This window comes from Macrotis lagotis, chromosome 2 (assembly GCF_037893015.1).
Source record: "Macrotis lagotis isolate mMagLag1 chromosome 2, bilby.v1.9.chrom.fasta, whole genome shotgun sequence".
Taxonomy (NCBI): domain Eukaryota; kingdom Metazoa; phylum Chordata; class Mammalia; order Peramelemorphia; family Peramelidae; genus Macrotis; species Macrotis lagotis.
In genome coordinates, this window is record NC_133659.1 from 83,766,958 (window position 1) to 83,788,170 (window position 21,213).

Sequence of the window (21,213 nt, forward strand, 5' to 3'; positions counted from 1 at the left end):
AAGGGATTTTATGCTTAAAGTTTAAAGTTGGTCTGTATTCTGTTATTTCATAAGTTGGCCTTTTTATTTGTTTTCCTGTTCTTAAAGGGTACAAAACAAGATTAATTTTAACATTTATTCAATTTGATATAGTTGCAGATGTTATAGAAGCAATGAGTGCACATGAGATGAATATGTTCTTAAGACAGTCAGTCCCAAAGAGAGACAGAGAGAGAGAGAGATACAGAGAGAGTCAAAGAGATAACAAAATTTACATGAGTAAACCATAGTGCCTAGGTCTTTTACAACTCAATCAGAATATACTTGTTGAAATTATTTTAAAATCCCTCTATAAAACTAATACTTTCTCTGTAAGAGTATCTCTAACTTGACTGAGAACTATAAGTTTGTAACTTAATTGTTACCTTTGTTTTATATTTCCCTTTTTAGAATGAAAGACCCTTGAAACCAAGAATGTTTATACTTTTCCTTAAATCTCTAGCTCTTGTTGAAGTGACTAATCATTTACTAGATCTTTTACTTTAAGTAAGTACCTTAATCTTCTGGGAGCTCAGTTTCTTCATATATTTAAATGTTATTGATAGTCACCAGGTGATGTTAATTGTCTTTCAAGAATTTAAATATTATGCCAGTTGAATTGTCTATGAGCTTGTCATATGATTAAGCACTAAATACTTGATCATAAGGAAGACTTTTAGTTAAAGGATATATCCCCGGTGTATATTGGTTGAGCTATTAACATGTGACTGTTATCAGATATCAGAACAAGAGGGGCAAATGCAACATAGTAAAATGAATCTAAACCTTCATTTACTCAGTATGATTTAGAGCTTTACATTCAGGAAAGAACCTCACTTTTTGAAGTACTCCATAAATTACCTATATATCTCTACTTCCTTAAACTTATGTAGAGATCATATGAAACAAGAATTATAAGTTGTGCTTAGGTCTACCTCCCAGTGGGCTCAAATGATGACTTTTAGCCTTGTTAGACACCAGTAGTATAATTTATTACTTATAGTGACTTGTTTAGCATTCTTCTTCCCTTTCATCATCTCTTTCATAGATGGAAAATCTTGCTAGCTCCCAAGAGAATCTGGGCAATAGCTGGCAAGGGTTAGGGGGGTGCAATATGTGGGTTTGAAGCACATTGAAGCATATGGTTATTAAGCCTTTAACCTTGGTCTCATTAGCAGTTTCCTCTAACCAGCTGAGCTGCCTAGATGCTGACATGTATTTTTAAATTATACTTTTCAAATGTTTTTTGTAAGAAAATACTGCAGTGTTCAATGCTGTAAACACCAAAAGATGTCAAGTTCAAAAGTTCCTCTTGAAGGATGACAAATCTGCTATCTTTCCAGTAATATTTATAATTATTCAGTTTCACACAAGACATAAGACACTAAGAAAAATGTGAAAGGATTTTTAAATTTTTCCATATAGATTGCAGGCTTATTATAATCAGTAGGTTTTGATTATATGAAACTACTGAGAATAGGACAGTTAATTCCTGGGTTATACAAACACAACCGAAGAGAAAGTCAGTACTGAAAAGCTCATTAAAGAAACAAATGTAAATTGAGAAAAGAAGGAAATGAAATGATTCTTTGATACCAGAAAATGTATATTCAACCATTTTGTAGCATATAGCTAAATCACAATTCAAAAATAATTTCTATCATTCATTTAAATTATAGCAATTCTTCCAAGGTCTATTGTCTAGTATCTTAAAGAAATAGTATGCTAGATAAACAATTACTCTGACAGATGAAATTTTAGTTCTGTGATCATCCAAATTTTTCTGTTTGTGTATGCAAACACTCATATACATGTATATGTATGTGTATGTTTCTGTGTTTGGGGTGTGTCTTTGTATGTAAGCTCCATGGAATTATTTCTAAAATATATCAGCTATTCTACTCATAATCCCTTCTTTGTGTCACTGAATATACAAATCTTGAATATATAAATACTGAATATAAAAATCCTGATATAAAAAATCCTGATGTAACTCAGAGAAGAAAACAATTGGAATCAAATATGCAGGGCTATAACTTGTCTGATCTTGGGCAAATCATAGCTGCAAGGCATAGTAGACATCTCTGTAAATGAATTAAATTAACTAGAAAATCTCTAAAGCTACTTTTGTTATTATATCCTTTGGAATTTCTAATATACAGTGATAATATGTTGTAATGATATTGAATGATGCCACCAAAAAGTATCAAGATTTCAAGGTCTCATCATGAATATATGAAATAATCATAGATTTCAGTACTTTCATGTTTTAATGAAGAGCAATGTTTTTAGGGGCTATTGATTATTAGGGTTCTTTGTATACACAGATGGGGAGTTGCAGATGGTTCATCTGCTGTAGAGTTCCATGATGCCCTCAAGTGCTGTTGAGTTATATAGAATTAATGACCCTTTAGCTAAAGGCACTAAGATTACTGATTAAATGGATTTGGTATTCCAATCTTCTTCCCTTCATATCCATAACTTTATAAATTATATAATTTTTTCTTTAAAATATATAAAAGTATTGTATATTCAATATCCATTTCATAAAATATATAATTTTTAGAAAGTCCAATTTCAGTGACTCATCATAGCACTGAGTGAACTTTGTGGTTTTAAAGGCTAATTATGATGAAAGGGGATCACAGCATCTGAAGATCCTAAACTGAAGAAAATGCTTTGATTTTCAGGCAACAAATTGAAAGTCCATTCTTAGGACCAGCTTAAGGAAGTAAGCAAAAACTTATCAGTAATAATGGCAAGTAAGAAAATAATTACTAATTTGTGGCAGTCCACAAAAAAAATTCAAAACTGAATTCATTCCTATGCATCCCATTTGAAATACTACAGTGGTGGTGGCAGAGTAGGTCATAAGGAGGACATATTGTTAAGAATTAGTTATTGTTATACTTAATATATACTTTTCTTGAATCCATATTGAAGTCATATAACTGGAGAAAGTAATACCAATCATGACATTCTTACAATGAGTAAATACTATCAATTGAAGCTAAGAGGAAGAAATTTTCAAGTTCTCATCTGAAAGATAATAAACTACCAAATAGTTCAATATATTATTAAATAACAACTTTGGTTACAGTATAGTATACTTAATTACTTTAGCTGATGGTTCTGTAGTCTTGTGCTTTTTATGGCAATTTTTATGTTTTGGTGCAAAGGTTGTCCAATGGCTCTTGTTCCCTTCATTAGAGAACATGCTAGAGGTATGTTTGTAGGTATTTTTTCTTATAAAAGCTATTTCATGCCCTCCATTTTATTTATTAAAATAGATTTTTTTTAAAAAGGTTTTACTTCATCACTCATATAAACATGCTCATGAAGTTGAAAGTAATTAAGATTTGATACCCTGAAATAAATTTATTTATGTTACTAAATAACTTTTATAAACTTGTTAATGATCAGAAATTTTTGCTTTGGTTAAAATGTTTTTTGAAAGTTGAAAATAAGATAAATAAAGGGCATGATGAAGTTAGTTCTATGTTACATGTAAAATCAAAGTGATACAGGATTTCATAGGATGGCTCATTAGTTCATGATCATGACAAGAACTTAACTAAGGATGACCCTAAAAATAATTTCAACTTATGCATTAGCAATCTAGATAAAATCTGAAAAGAAAAAGAAATGCAGTAAAGAACATAATAAGGTACTACAAATGAAATCAGCATATATAATGATTTCAATAGAAAGGTAAAATTAGATAAGAAGAGGAAAAAAAGAAAGGAAATTATAGAATACATAGACATATGCTTTCTGTATGTATCAGTACAAAGGAATGAAAAAAAGCTAAATAATTTAAACTACATAGCTTTATGTCCATATATTGTAAATTTTTTTCTACAAAATTCAGTAAGTACCAGATATGAAAAAAATAAAAAAGATACAGAAAAACCTGAAATTTATGAAATTTTTTCAAGTAGTAAATGATTCAAAACTAATGTCAGGATATTTCCTGAATAATCTGTCAGAATATGGTTAAATCATTTACTAGTTTGAGAAAATATCAAAATTAACTGAAAGTCAAAAAAGAATAAAAATTTTGTCATATAAAATATTAAAAGAAAATTTTAGTTATTTAAATTAGTTATTGACATGAAAGGAAGAATGAACTGAAGCCCTGATAGCCATGATTTAATAAAAATGCTCAATGAATGGGGAATAATGAAATAATGAAGAAATCAAAATTATTCCCAAAGCATTAGCTTTCAAATACTTGACATTTTAATGAAACCGAGAGAAATATTTGGCAGTCATTGTTGACTTAAAGTATAAACTCTTTTACTAAATTATATTTAAAAAGAAGTCAAGATAGGAATCAGTAGTAGAATTAATATTATGCAATATCTATAAAGAAATATTAAGATTTTAGACAACAAAAAGGAAGCAGAAATTCTAATGTAACAAAGTAAATTTGTCCATCTGACATATAGAAATCTGAGTTGGAACCATGAAGACCATGTTTAAATATCACTTGACATATTATTTTTTTTTCTTTTGCAGTTTGACTCAAGTAAGTCATTTATCTACTCAGCTACTCAGTTCTCTAGACTAAAAAATGAAGGGTTGGGCTCAATGGCCTTTAAGATTCCTTACTAACTTAAAATATTTGATCTTTTATGACTCCATAATTTCCACTGAGACTTAGTTGGATGAAATTCATGGCTATAATATGGTTCTGAATGTTAAAAGGGGAAAGATGGTATCATATTTGCATATTATGAATATACTCATGTGGAGGAAAATACAGGAAATATTATTTGGATAATAACCTTTGAAGAAAAGATCGGATATTGCTTTCTCATTAGATGACACTACAGAAACTCCAGACAAAGAGAAAGATTTAAGATTTGGATGTACAAAAGTATGATATAAAAAAAACATGATAGTCTTAAATTATTCACATATCTGCTGGGGTACTCATTTTTTCTAAAAGTGGTGCTTATATCTTCAACTTGACTTAATTATAATTTTATCCTTCACATTTTAGGAATAAAAAACTTTTAAACTCCTGTGGTGCATCTATCACAAACTGGTTGCAAGGGTAGAAATTATGGAAACATACGGGTCAATTGATCACTCCTTCAATTACATTTTTGATAGAGGAAAATAAAGCTAACCTAAGCTGATATAAACACCATATCTGAGGAACTAAAGTCTCAAAGCTTTCACTAGAATTCACTGGATGGGGTGTTTTGATAGATGTCTCTAAATAGCAAAAGTTACCCAATGAGTTAAAAGAAATTATCAAGAATGAAATTATGCATATATATTCAGAAATTATTCAAACCCATTCTGAAGAAATATTCTCTCTTTAACATATTCATCTATTTCTACTTTACTCCTAGACTTAACTTAAAAATACCACAACCCAGAGTTTCAGGTAGAATCTATTTCTGCTTTCCTATTTTGAGTTTTATCAAAGATTAATTCATTTCTCATTCCATCCTCATCCTCTGAAGTTCACAGAACATGGCTACCCATGCTGCTATAGGGCAGTCCATCTCTCTAAAATCAGCTTACAAAACAGGACCCCTGGAGTTTTCAAACTTATAATATCTTCTTTGTTCTTCTCAAGCTACTGGCTTTTAACATTCACAGTGTTTTCCAGATTCAAAGATGACATGGGGCAGGTAAGGCTAGAGTTTCAAGATTTTGCTTTCTCCTTCAAAATTTTGATAAGGGGGGGAAAACCTTTTATAGAGTAAAAGCAGCTGTTTGCATCACAATTGTATGATATTCAAGGTAAATATTTTTTGCATAGGTCATAAGACATAGACATTAGGTGAAATCTCATGAAGGTTTTGACAGTACTTTCAACAGAATATGAGTATTGGCCTCCATAAACTTGTTGAAATTGAGGTTCATATTATTTAATTTTTTAAATAAATATAAACACTATTTTATTATAATAATTTTGAGAAATTAATGTAAATTCTAATTTTGAAAGATTATATGTAGTGTTGAAGATAAATTTATAAGTATATGTAGCTTCTACTCATTATTATACCTAATATTTACATCTTTTTTCTACTGCAATTGCTTGTTTTTTATAGAATTTCCCTTAATATTGTCACCAAAAGATTTCTTCAAGATTAACATAACTTTATAAAAATTTAGCTATATTTAAAACTAAATAGCAGATGATTCTATTATTTAAATTATATTTTCACTTCTCAGAGTAAAATCTTCCTTTTACTCCAGGAGAACTTTCAAGAAGTGAACACATTTCCTCCACCATACTTTGTTACTCTGCTTAGATGCATTTCAAGCAAAGAAAAGATGAGAAAAGCAGGCTTATCTGCAGTGTTCAGCTCCAGAATTTCTATGTGTGCCTTTGAGTGATATATTCCCTAATTAGAGACTGTTTTTACATTCTTGAGAGAGTTCCCAGAACATCTTACAAGCCCTCCAGCTCCCAATTTAATGGAACTGGGGAGATGACAGATGCAAGAGAAAAATCCTTTCTCCTTCCAAAAAAGACAGTGGGTTATCCTCCACTGGATTTTACAAACTTAAACTTGCTTTTGTCATCATCATTAACAAACATATATTGTGAGATAGTTAAGAAGTCAAATCAAGTTTCAAGGAATTCATTAAACACCATAATAATTAAATTATTCAAAGTTGGAAGGAGCTGCTAATTCACTTGAAGATCTTTAGTGGGGAGGGGGTACTCATTTTAGAAATGAGTCCCTTATCAGAAATTATATCAGTGAAAATTGTTTCCCAGCTTTCTGCATTCATTCTTATCTTGCCCATCAGTTGAGGAGTCACTAAACAAATTATGCAATATTGATGTAATGGAATACTATTATCTTTTAAGAAATCAGAAAAGCAAGAAAGTTTTGTATGAACTGATGCTGAGTGAAGAGAACAGAAGCAGGAGAAGACTGTCCAACATGAAATCAACTATGATGGACTTAGTTCCTCTCAGTAGTTCAGTGATCCAGGGCAATTTAAATAGACTTGTGATGGACAATGTCATCCACATCCAGTCTGATGGAAGTCTGAATGTGAGCCAAAGCATACCATTGTCAATTTTTAAAGTTGTTTAATGTGAATTTTTTCTTGTCATTTTTCCCTTTATTCTGATACTTCTTTCACAAAATGATTAATATGTAAATATATTGATCATTATTGCACATGTAAATCTATACCAGATTACTCACTTTTTTGGGGAGAAGGGAAGAGAGGGAGGTAGAAAAAATGAAAGATAAATGTTGAAAGCTAATTTTTCATGTAACTGAAATACTAAGGTGACATTCAAGCAAAATGTATAAAAATAAATGATCATTATTAATATTTTAGCTAGAATTTTTTTAGAAATTATATGGGAGAACAAATTTGAAGAAATAATTAATTGTTGTAGTGTACCAACTGAGGTAATATTACAATAGTTTAGGTAAGAGGATGTAAGGGCTTAAATTTACTAGTGGCACGTGAACTAAAGGATCAACAAAATGTGTTGTATCAGACTTTTGGGTCACCCCAGAAGATAAATAAAAAAAAAATCTTGCTAAAATCTCATTAATGAGCAATTATTTTTATACAGTTTGTTTGAATGCTACTTTAGTTTTTCAATTACATGAAAAATTAGCTTTCAACATTTATCTTTCATTTTTTTCCTACCTCCCTCTCTATCCTTTTTCCTCTTAGGGAAATGCATAAGAGGCTGCTATCATGATTGCATTATCCGGAAATAGTCTAAATATGGGAGGTCTAATCCCTGAATTCATAAAATTTTGAAATCCTGCATTTAGGATTTCCTGGGGTGCAGATTGTACAATGTTCTGTATATTTCGTCCTAGTGTGTTTTACATTGACCTCTTTTTATCAAAGATAGATAATGTATGTTCTTTGGATAATTGTTTGGAGAAGTCCATACTACCTCCTTTTGGAAAGCAAACCAGTGAGTTGATTACTTGTTTATCTATAGCCCATCCACAGTCAACAATTATTTATATTTCAAGGAGAGTCTAAAATACAGGGTGATAACTGCAAGTCTAAAATGACAAGTGCCATTGTAGAACATTGGGAAAAGGTAGACATATTATAAAGCAAATAGTATTCATGACAGCAGCCTCTTATGCATTTCCCTAAGAGGAAAAAGGATAGGGGCACTATTTGTCACTTTTTCATGTACCTCTTAATGTGTTTCTGTGAAATTTTTGCATATTCTTAATTTCCTGCAGTGTGAAATAAAGGCTTTTCCATAACCTCCATCTTTATTTACCTCAAATGTTATTAAATAGCTAGCAATTCTTTTAAGCATATTTGGAGAAATGTAGATATGCTCTTCAATCTAAGATTATTTGATATTTTTTCTTGGGCAATTTCAGTAAAATATATATATATATAAGCCCCTCCAGAATTAAAGGTAGTCTAATTAGTACAGAAATTCTAGTGAATACTAGACCATGGGTTCCAGTGAACTGAATTGATATTAAAAAATAAGCTGACCCTTGATGACTCTGCATAGCCCTACCTCACTTAAATCCAATTGACTGAGATGTAAAGGCTTTGCCTCCCTAAAGTCAAGCCCCTATTTGAGAACAATGAACAAACAAACAATATGGGTAATAGGAGCTAGCCCACTACTGGCCAGTTGCCCGACACTTTCGTTTCTTTCTTCTTTCTTTTGTTCCTTCTTTCCTTCTTGTTTTTCTTTCCTTTTTTCCCTTCTTCCTCTTTCTTTCTCTCTGTCTTTCTTTGTCTGTCTCTGCCTGCCTCACTGTCTCTCTGTCTCTCTATGTCTCTGTCTCTCTGTCTCTGTCTGTTTCCTCTCTCTGTCACTGTCTCTATCTCTATTTCTGTCTCTGTCTTTGTCTCTCTCTGTCTCTCTGTCTCAATCTGTCTGTCTGTCACATACACACACCAACACACACACACACACACACACACACACACACACACACACACACACACACACAACCAGACACACACCATTCTCTCTTCCTCTCTTTCTTCTATCCACATAGGGTATCACACCTTTACATCTTTATTTATGGGGTGCTGCCCAAAGTAATATAAATTTGATTGGTGAAATCTGATAAGATATATAGGATTTTCCTGACGCCCAATCAGTTTGGTTCTAATTGATTGGCCAATAATAGGTTCTAGATCAAGCCACACTTGGTCCTTATTTGTACCCTGACTGGGCCAGATGTAATGCAAATAGCAGTTGTTTCTGCTTTGAGTAGAAATCCTAAGCATCTTCCATTCACAGATTGATTTTATTTATTTGGGTGGGGGGGCAGAGGGGGTAAAATAGATCATTGTTTGCTTCATTTCTTTTTTACCTAGCCTTAATGACTGAATGGACATTGGTTCAGTCAAATAGACACCTGTTAGAGATCTTAGCTTTAAAAGACCAAAGTCTTCCTTTGCATCTAGGGTCATCTTTAGGAGTCCTGATCCATATTTGGCCACCTGGACCCAGAAAGCAAAGGAAGAAAAAGTGAAGCTTGTAATTTTGCACAGCTCTTTCTTATTTAAATCCAATACACTTGCAGGACATGGTATCATCTCCCTAATGTCATGGTCCTTTTCAAAAATAAAGGGCAATAACAATACCTTATACCCTGACACTAGCCTTTGCCATATACTTTTTCTGGTCTCACTTTTGTTTTTATCTAAAATTCCAGGGTTTGGTATACAGTTTTAATAAACAATTAAACTAAAGTGTGAGGAAATTTCTGGGCTGCAAAATACTTGTAATATATATTATTAGACAAGCAAGTTTCATGCTACTCAATCAGCTAAACTAAGGTTGAAATACACTCCATCATTCTGCCTCTGATGAAGGTGATGGCTCAGGTGGAACAATAACAAACAGGCCCTTCAAAGAACTATCAATCATTGTTCCTCATTACGACCTGTGAATTTTTTTTTCCTATGAAAGGCTCTAGAGAATCCCTTTTTATCCACTAGTGAATCCCTCTATCTTCCGTTCCCAATTAGATTTTTATAGTCACTTCTGTCAGTAACCTACCCAATGTCCCTGAGCTTGAGCCCTAGGAAATTCTGTCCTATATTTCTTAACCATCCTGGAATTTAAACCTTTCTCCCATGTTGGAACAACTCTGAATGTTCAATTCAGTATGATTTTTCTGTCATTTCACTTTCCTCCACTTACCTTTCTCTCTCCAACTGTGTATGAATGCATGCAAGTTTTTTTAAAATCCCTTTATCTATCATGTAGCTTCTCTATTTCATTTTTCTCCCAATTAATTTCATTCTTTACATTTCACCCTCATAAATCTTCCTTGTCCTGTCTTTTAAGTATGTAAATATATTTCATTATAATAGGCTCTCTAGAGCTACAAAACACACATTTTAATTCTCAAAACATTCTTATCAGGTCTCTCATTTCAAATTTACTTTTATACATTTTAAAATATTATGAGCAAATGTATAAATTCTAAACTGAATATATTGATCTCTATTGAGTTTCATATTGAACTTTTCATGTTGGTTTGGGGGTCTGCAATTATTACATATACACATTAGCATGTGAGGCTGCTATGATTGTTCTCATTTAATCTCAGTCTATTTTCCCAGCTGAAGCAAGTGTCTAGGGTAAGCACAAGAAGCAGTTTAAGGGCCTGTGTATCCATGTGATGTTAACTCTATATCCTGAATAATGGTTTCAAATCATTCTCTCTGGGAAACTCCATTCTGTCGAGCAAGTAGACTTTCATGCAAAACTGTGTTAAATTAACAGTTCATCATTTTATAGTAGACTGTAATAGAACTCTATGCTCAATCATGTGTACTTCTGCCTGGCTCCTGAAATCTCATTACAAAGTCAGCCATAGCCATATGGTTGCTTCAATAGCTACTTACTCCTTAAAAGAAAACTAGAGTTACTCTCGCCTTAACCAATTTATTAAAAATGCATGCTGGAGATAGTGTTGCAAGACAAATTCATTTCATCTTTTGTGATACTGAGTTGATTCTTGTGCTATTCAATTTCCTTTCAGAACATTGTTTCCAATACCCTTATTCTAGAAATAAAAGTAAATAGCTGAATTGCCATTGTGAAAAATCAAAAATTCAGCTATTCACTTTTATTTCTTTTCTAGAGAATGTCAAATATTGAGATATTTTAAAACCATGGACCATCAATATAGATCAAATGTCGAACTGGGATTAGTAGCAGGCTGTGCTCTTTAGCACATTGGCAAGAATCTCCACTGAGAGGAAAGTCACATTCATATTCAGCCTTTCTTGGACGGGCTATGAAATTCTGCATTTTTTTTTCAGGTTGATGCCCATGACTGAAAATACAGTATGATTTAGTGACCTCCCTTGAAGACTGAAAAAGACAGTGATCAAAGAGCTTTTGAAGTGTATAAGAGATGCCATTCTTAAATTCAGGGATGCCAGGGTTATTTGTGTTTGGCAAACATACTACACAAAGAACAGTGGTTTTGTTGCTGGCAGCCAAAGAAAACAAAGACAACAAGAAGGAAATTTCTTCAGATAGTGTTTTTGTTCATTTGCCTAGGCTTATTTGCATGGTGGCAGGGTTTTGGGTTACACTCATGAAAATGAGCAATTTCAAAAGAGTCAAAAATATTTTCTAATCCCAATTAAGATAATTGATTCTGACTGGTGATTGCACAATAACCTAAGAAGAGAGAACAAAGAATAAAAAAAAGAAACAAACACACAGAAATCAAGCTTTATTTTACCATGAAAATATGTCCTAGCTAGTTTGAAGAACCATACCTACCATAACCACTGCAAGACTAACAGAAATTCAGTCTATTTTTTGTTTTAGTTACTTTTGTTTTCTGGAATGGAGAAATTTGTGGATCACTGCATCTCAAAAGCTATTCACAAAGAGTTGGATTAAAGCACAGACTAGAACTTATCATTCTGGGAAAGAAAGAAAATTATGACTTTGGTGTCGAAGGTAAAATACATATTATTCAATCTAGTTCATTTATGTCTATACTCTATCTTAACATGCAGACTCTTTGTTCTATACTGAAGATAACAGTATTCCTTCCGTCTCTATGACCTTGCATAGGTAAACATTTATACCTGCAATGTCTGGGTCTAATGAAATTATTTAGTTTCCTTTAAGGTATAATTCAGGGTTAAATGCTCACATTTGGTCATAGGTATATTTTCTCCTAAATCCCACCTGGTGATAGCATTCTTCTCTGATCAATTTACTTTTAGATAATCTTTCAAGGTATTTATGTGTCCTCATTTATGTACTTTCATTTCCTACCAAGTAGTATTTAAGTTTCTTGAAGTCAGAATTCTTTCATTTTTGTTTTTATTTCTGCAATACCTAAATCAATGCCAGTTCCTTAAAGCTGAGAGGTGCCCTTTGAGATTTTTTTTCAATATTACAGATGAGAAAACTGAGGACTAGAGAGGTTAGGTAGATATTCTAAGGTCATTAACAATTGGAGAAAAGTAATGAGATAAAACTGCTATTACTTGAAAGGACTTATCTTGAAATAAAATTTTGAAATAGAAATGTTTACATTTCCTAAGGTCAGTGAGGAAGGAGTGATCGATATTTCAGATAATAGAAATAAAAGTTTAGTAAATTGAATGGTTTCATGTAAGATACCATTACTATTACCATTTAAAATTTAATTCTTTCTAAGATTTTCCATAATTTTTCTGGGAGAGGGGAAAGGGAAAATAAGCACTTATTAAGTTCTTACTAGCAGGCATTGTGATGAACATTTTATAAATATTCTTTCATTTGATCTCAACAACAACCATATGAGATAGTTTCTTTTATGAGCCCCATCTTACAAAGGAGGAAACTCAATGACTTGTCAAGTGTCACACATCTAATAAATATCTGAGATTAGATTTGAAATCAGATCTTTCTGATTCTAGAACCAACTTTCCAACCACTGTTCCACATGGCTGCCTCATTATTCCATAGTAATGAAACAACTAACAATTCTTCTACCTGCATAGATGATTTTCTCTAATATATAACAAACCCAAAAATTAGATTTTAATTCTCATCACAGAAGTATTTAATCCTTTTGAAATGTATATTAAAGAAGAGATGTGAATAAGGGAAACTGGAGATAAAGGATCTATATGCATTGTGAATCTATAAAGTAAAAGTTCTATAAAAGTTAAATCCCTTTAATATAGAAAGTATTTGGTTTTATTGTTTTCCCTTAACCATCTATCAGTTTGAAGGAAGAAATATTAAACTCATATTTTTCATATTGTAGAAAGTCAAGTAACACATGTAAATTTCATTTATTTCTTGTGTGACACGCTGATCATATAGTTACTTTGAACTTGAGAAAATAGGGAATACTTTGAGACTTTAGAAGAAACAGATATCTGGTGTTCGTGTTGTATGGACTTCACACATTCATCATATTGCTGAACCAGAAATTTAACCAAGGAAGTTGCATTCACCAGATGAAGTAGAACGTCTTTTTGCATTTTTTAATCTTTAGTCCAGGTTTCAAGTTTTCAAAAAATGTTTTGAAGCAAAAAATAAATGTTAATAAAGTAGCTGTGTAATCATTACCAGAAAAGCAAATATAAATTTCTCAATATTATAAGCACTTGTTTAGGGAAAAGAAATGAGATAAAAATATTTATTTCTTATTTTTTAAAGCAAATAAAGAAAAACAAAAAAAAATTTCTTTTCTGGAAAAATTAGGCAATAGTACCCAGAAGTGGAACAGATAACCACAGAATGGAATCAGTTCTGTCACAATGCCAAAGGAAAGGGAAATGGCATAAATATTGTCCTAGAAAGAGATGAACTCAAAAGATTCCAAAAAGGAGTATGCTGAAAATTATCTTTGCATATGATTGGAAAAATACTTGAGAAAAAAATTCACCTCTCTCATCAGAGCATACAGCTGGTGTTCTATTATCTCAGTATTTGAGAAGAATCCACAACAACCAAGATGTAAAAATGTGCAAATCAATTCCCCTCTCACCTTTGGATTTTTTTCTCTAGTAATGCAGCCATTAGACTAGATGACCTATGAGATAATCAATTAACATTTATTCAGTACCTACTATGTGCTTAAGTAAATAGAAGAAAAAAGAAAACTACAGGAATTAGATGTAAGATGATTTTCTTATCGCTGTACTAAGTAAAGTTCTGGGGATTCTACTTCATATATATTTTTTAGGTTTTTTTTAAAGGCAAATGGGGTTAAGTGGCTTGCCCAAGGCCACACAGCTAGGTCATTATTAAGTGCATGAGACCAGATTTGAACCCAGGTACTCCTGACTCAAGGGCTGGTGCCTTATCCATTGCACCACCTAGCCGCCCCCTGGGGATTCTAAAGATGGCAAAATATAATTCCAGCTCTCTAGAAGTCTACAGTTTAATGTGGGAGACAACATGCAAACAGATATAATCAAATAAAACTACATATATGTGTGTGTGTGTGTGTGTTAAATAAATAACAGAGATATAGTTGGGGGTCAGTAAAATTAATAGGGCTTGGGGAAGGCTTCTAGTAAAAATGATCTTTTAGTTGGGAGATAAAAGACACTAGTCAAAACAGAAGAAAGTGAACTTTCCAGTAATATACAGCAGACAGAACAATGCTGGGAGCTAAGAGATGGAGTGTTTTGTTCATGTAATACCCAGAATGCCAGTGCCCTTTCTAACTCTAAGATGTTTGATCCCATGTTTGAAATATAAATATAACTGATTAGCTTTATCAGTCCATATATCTCCATTTCTTTACTCTCTACAATTTCACTGACTTTTACCATTTATTGCTGAGGGAGATCACAGTATTACTCATGCCTTCTGGAATGGGATGTCACGTGGATGAGGAATTAATTTTATTCTATAGAAAAAAACTAAAATTAACAGATAGAGAGATTTAGGTTTTTAGATTAGCAATGATATGATGGCCACTTATCAGGGAGGATTGGGAATAATCCTTAATTGATATTGGTTGAAAGTTGCAGTCTCTTGACTGAATTTTTTAAAAACAAGTGATAGAGGACCCCTTAGGATTTTATATTTAATTCCTGTTGTCCTATTTTTTTATTCTATTTAATTTTATTCTTTGTATTCCTCATGATTTTTATCCATTAATGTTGGTTTTGAGTTCTCTTCATTTTCTTGGACATTTTTCCCATTCTGTATTCTTTTCTGTACTATCCTTCCATCTTGTCTATTAATGTTTTCTTTCACTAATAAGTCCCACAGAAGAATTGTGTTCTTCATGTCTTTTCTCTAATACCTTTAAGAGAAAGATGTCTTTGAGTAAGTAATATAGATAATTGGCATTTTTTCTCAATCTGGAAGACAAAAAAATTGCTAATATGGATTCTTTCAGGCCATGTTTCATTTTTGCAATTCCTGGATTTTTCCTAGAAATACTCTTTTAAATCTCTCACAAAAACATTGTCTAGTACTCAGCTTGTCATTCACTTCTGGGGCCTTGTCATTTAAAAACTGCCAGAAAACTAGACTTATCTGAACTGCAATGATTTCTTGAATAATTGAATGAAAAAGTGTCTCAAGGCCATACTTTGTACCATTGACGTTGGACCATTGTCCTATTTACAGTGAAATGTTCAAAAAACTGTTGCTCATAACTAGTTCTTGCCACATAGACAACCTCTAACAGACATTGAAATGAAGAATTCAAGTGATTGAGTTATAGGATACAATTAAAATGAAAACAGATACTAGAGAGTATATGATCTAATATTTGAGAGTTTATATATTTATAAATATATATATATAAAATGCCTATTTTTGTTTTCATTCGTAATATACTGTATCCTTATGACATTAAAATTACTGATTTATTAAATAATATGGACTATAATTTGATTAAAAATATGAAGTCCTAACTGTGCTCATAAAACTGCAAAAATATGAACTATAATAATCATGTCAATCATATATTCAGATGGCATGATGTGAGAACAAAAAAGCTAAAGTTTGACATAAATGTGCATTATTTTAGTATTTAAATGCCATTTATATGAGAGAAGTAGGCAAAGAATTTGAAAATTAAGATATCTCATATTGTCAGATCAAGTATTAAAATTGCTATTGGAATCAGAAGAATTACGATGGCAAGGTCACTGTAATTGAAATATCTGTATCATAATCCTGTCTAATTAACTAACAAAAATGATATATCAAATTAATTGACCTATCTAGGCCTTATTTTCCATATCTTCATACATATTCTTATGTCATTTTATTTAGAAGATTCTTATTTCTCTAAAAACACACAATCATGTCATGGTACTGGATATTTCTGTTGTACGTTAAAGTGTATCCTATAAAGCAGATTATTTCGAAGTCTCTGTATTATAGAGTTGATTTTAATTTAGGACTGTGCTGGAAAATTTTTTAACAATATAATCTGTAAAAATAAATGAACATAAGACATACAAGACATACTTGGAACTTTAAAGTATATTATAAACATTTTCTCCATAACTATCTTAAATATGGGCAATTAACAACAAACAAATTAATCAAATACTGATTTGCATTTGCTTTTATCCCCCCTTAGGTATTTTGTTCTTTAGCGTCTGTTAATGCTGAAAATTTAACAACTGTCTCACACTTAAGTTTTCGAGACATGAATCTTTTCTATTTGTCTTCATATTTGAGTGACTACTTCTATCTCTCTTTTGCTAGAGAATCATAATGCTATCTCTTGACCCCTGCTAAAATTCTATTTGGAAACCTTCCTTCCCTTATAGATAGAGCACAGCATTGACTTGCATTCTCTCTCTCTCTCTCTCTCTCTCTCTCTCTCTCTCTCTCTCTCTCTCTCTCTCTGTCTCTGTCTCTCTCCATCCTCCCTTTCCCCCTCTCCAGAACCAGAGTAGCATATTTAATTACATAAATGTTGCATCAGGAACATGAAGTAAAACAGGTCCAACTTGGCATCCTCATCACACTTGATAAGTAGAGCTTTTAACTGAAGAATTTCTTCATGACTTCAAGTTTTGGCATCAGACATAATAATTGGCACAAGTTCCATAGCAGATTTATGATTCCAGTCTGAAAATTTCCTTATGCTAACCACCAAGGGATGTGTAGCTGAGTCTGTGGGCATTCCCTATAGGTCACCTGTTCTGTCAACTTGGCATATTCCCTCACAGTTTCCTTGTAAATGCCTTTCCCTGATCAACAAATTGTTGAGAAATAAATGGTTAATTGACCTGTTATTTCAATGTACATATAATGTCTTCATTTGTATATTTTTCAGGTGTTTTTTTTTTCCATTTTAGCTACTTGACAATCTCTGATCTGTATCCTTCTCTCTAGGTCATCCCTTTCAACCTGGCAACTATCACCTCTTATCTTAATTATTGAAACTTTTTAAAATTGAAATCAAAGTTTTTGTTATGTATCTGCTATTACTCATATGGTATCAAAATAACTTTTCAAAGCACATATGATCAAGTATTCCTCTTACTGTAGAATCATATTTTTCCTGATAAAATATACCCCATTCTAACAAGAAAATCTATTCATTATCTGTCTTCATGAAGTCTTCTATCTTATTTCCTTTCTCAAATTCTGCATTCCAGGCAAACAAGTCTATTAATTACTCTTCTAGTTCAGAACGGTCCAAGATGATATACAGAAAGCTCAGCATACCTGAAATATATTTCCTTCTTAGTTTTCCTTCCACTAACCCAAACTTGAATTTAAGATGCAGGTCATTTGCTACCTTCTCCAACCATTTCTTTTCCTATTTGCTATTGAATAATTAACAATTTAAAATTTGAATGGATTTGATAGATGCTTCTCCAAATTAAATTGCTTTTTAAAAATGATTTATATGTTGTTTTTTTCCACTTGAATATGTTTCATAAAGATAGGGATAGTGTCATGTAGTTTATATACACAATTGTACACCTCTCAATTCCTATTCCCTTAGCTGTCTTTTGTTCTGGTTGCAAAATTTTTAGTAATACAACGATGAAATGTAAATAATTTTTGTTCTGGCCTTGGAATCTTGGTTTCAAATCCCACCTTCAACATTTAGTAGCTATGTGACGACCCTGTCTGAGCCAATTAAATTCCCAGAATTTAATCTTTATTTTATATAAAATGGAGGTATTCTTTGGACCATGTACCACAAAGGGTAGTTCAAGTTTCCCTTTGCAAAATCGAATTGCAATTGTTAGAGCACTGCATGAATGAGCTGCTATTATACTATATTTGTAATGATCTTTCATTTATTATTTGCAACTGAGAGATAAATATTTCATTCTTCTCTGCCCAAATTTCTCTGAGTCTACCTCTCCATCTATCAATCAAATTGTTATTTCCCTATTCATTTTAATCATTATAAACTTTAGCAGTTAATATTTGCATTGTGAATTAGTATTCATAGTGCAAACATGAAAATAATGTTTTCATTTGAATAGATTTTCAAAAGACTTTACCATAATATTCTAGGACAAATGATTTAGGGTGAAATATGTTGAAAAAATACACTCTGAAAGACTCTTACTGAAAAAGAGACTGAGTTTAGAAGTTTGTACAAAATATGAATTGCATTTTTTTTTAAAAAGTGTCTATTAACAAATATAAAGGATAGATGACCTTTATCATCCTGAAATATTTATAAGTTTGAAATCAAGTTTTCCAAGAAACAAAAATAATATTTATGATATAAACTAAAGTTTATGAGGCTTAAATTAAAGAAACTAAATTTTTGAAATCGTATTGTTTTTGGCTGCTATATTACCTCAACATTAATGTATTAATCAGTCTGGATAATATAAAACATACTGAATTTGATATATATATATATATATATATATATATATATATATATATATATATATATCATACAACAGGGAATCCAGGCTTATCCCATCTTTTAAAAGACAGATGATCTATAGCTAATTAATTAATCTTTTTCAATTTCAGTTTAACTTCTGAATGAGTTTCTGGGTGAATCAAAGTATAGTGTTATGTTTCAGTCACTTACTAGTTATATGATCTTAAGTAATTAATTTGACCTCTCTACTCTTCAGTTTCTTCATTTGCAAAAAGAAGGACTTAAATCCAATGACCTTTTAAGTTTTCATTTCACTAAATCTATTATCTCATGTGATATCTACACTAATTTTCTTTGTATTTTCTACTCTAGTTTTTTGTTGAGTTATTGTTTCATTAAAATGAATAATATTGTTTCATTAAAGAAGAATAATGAAAATACTGAATTTTCAGGGATGATATATTATATACACATGTTGATAAAGATGGTGGTTGTGGGAGGGGGTGCATCCAAGATGGATGGGGGGATGGAATGGAGGTGGGAATTCCTAGAAACTCTCCTTCAGACCACTCCAATTGCCTTCAAATGATTACTCTAACCAAATTCTAGAATGGTAAAACTCACAGAAAGACTGAATGAAACAATTTTCTGGTCCAAGATAACTCAGGAACCCTCTTAACAGCTCTAGGGCAGAGGAGAGTGCTTGTGGTCATCGATAGACTGGAGCACAGGCCAGGAGAGCAGTCAGAGCCTTTCATAAAACCTTGAAAGGGCCCTGGGGAGGTCTCTAAAAACAATCCAAACCTTGGGAAGTGATCCCTCTCCCTCTGTTCTCTGAATCCAGCAGTGCCATCCCTATCCAGAAATTCAAAATGTTGATTTTGAAGATCATTGCAAGAGAGATCTTTGATTCTTGTGAAAACCCCACTGTTGAAGTTGATCTCTGCACTTCAACAGGTCTCTTCAGAGCTGCTGTACCCAGTGGGGCTTCTACTGGCACCCATGAAGCCCTGGATCTACAAGAAAATGATAATACCTGCTATATGGGGAAATGTGTCTCAAAAGTGGTTGAACACATGAATAAAACTATTGCCCCTACCCTGATTAGCAAGAAACTGAATGTTGTGGAGCAGGAGAAGACTGAAAAATTGATGATAGAGATGGATGACTAAGAGAATAAATCTAAATTTGGAGCAAATGCCATATTGAGGGTGTCTCTGGCTGTTTGTAAGGCTGGGGCTGCTGAGAAAGGCATCTTCTTGTTCTGCCATATTGCTGATCTTGCAGGTAATAAAGAAGTCATCCTGCCAGTTCCAGTCTTCAATGTGATCAATGGTGGCTCCCATGCTGGTAACAAGCTAGCAATTCAGGAGTTCATTATCCTCTCTGTTGGAGCATCAAACTTCAAGGAGGGCATGCACATTGGAGCTGAGGTCTACCACAACCTGAAGAATGTGATTAAGAAGAAATGTGGACAGGATGCCACCAATGTAGGAGATGAAGGTGGCTTTGCTCCTAACATCCTGGAGAATAAAGAAGCTCTGGAACTGCTGAAGGAAGCGATTGGCAAGGCGGGCTCTACTGACCATGTAATTGGCATGGATGTTGTTGACTCTGAATTCTTCCGGTCTGGGAAATACGACTTGGACTTCAAGTCTCCTCATGATCCCAACAGATATATCTCACCTGTCAAGCTTGGGGACCTTTACAAGAGCTTAATCAGGGACTATCCAGTGGTGTCTATTGAAGATTCCTTTGACCAGGATGATTGGGCATCTTGGAAGAATTTTACTGAAACTGCAAGCATCCAGGTTGTAGGGGATGATCTCACAGTGACCAGTCACAAGCTCATTGCCAAGGCTATAAATGAGAAAGCTTGCAACTGCCACCTGCTCAAAATGGAACAGATTGTCTCTGTGACTGAGTCTCTCCGGTTGTGCAAGCTGGCCCAGTCCAATGGGTGGGGAGTAATGGTTTCCCATCATTCTGGGGAGACTGAAGATACCTTCATTGCAGATCTGGTGGTGGGTCTCTGCACTGGGGAGATCCAGACTGGGGCCCTCTGCCAATCTGAGCTTTTTGCCAATTATAACCCACTTCTCAGAGTTGAGGAAGCAAGGCTAAATTTGCTGGAAGGAACTTCAGAAACCCTCAGGCTAAGTAAGCTCCATGACCTTGAAGCCTCAGAGCTAGTAGGTGACAGTCACCCTTGTAGAAGTCCTCCAAAGAATGGGCAGCACCAAGTAGTAGACCAGTTTTGTTTTGAGGATGGGGGCTCTTCTACTTAACTCCACCCCTCTCTCTTCCAGCTTTCTGTGTTGTTCTCACTGCTTCTTTCAAACTGTCTTATCAGAGATGGTGCCTGATTATTTGGCCATTTATTGGAAGATCTTAACTTGTGACTGGGCTAGAATGA

At 32.9% G+C, this 21,213-nt stretch overlaps 1 pseudogene; it reads left to right on the plus strand.

Moving 5' to 3' along the window:
* Positions 1-19,669: 19,669 nt before the first annotated feature.
* LOC141511073 (alpha-enolase pseudogene) lies at positions 19,670-20,961 on the plus strand (annotated as a pseudogene).
* The last annotated feature ends 252 nt before the right edge of the window (positions 20,962-21,213 follow it).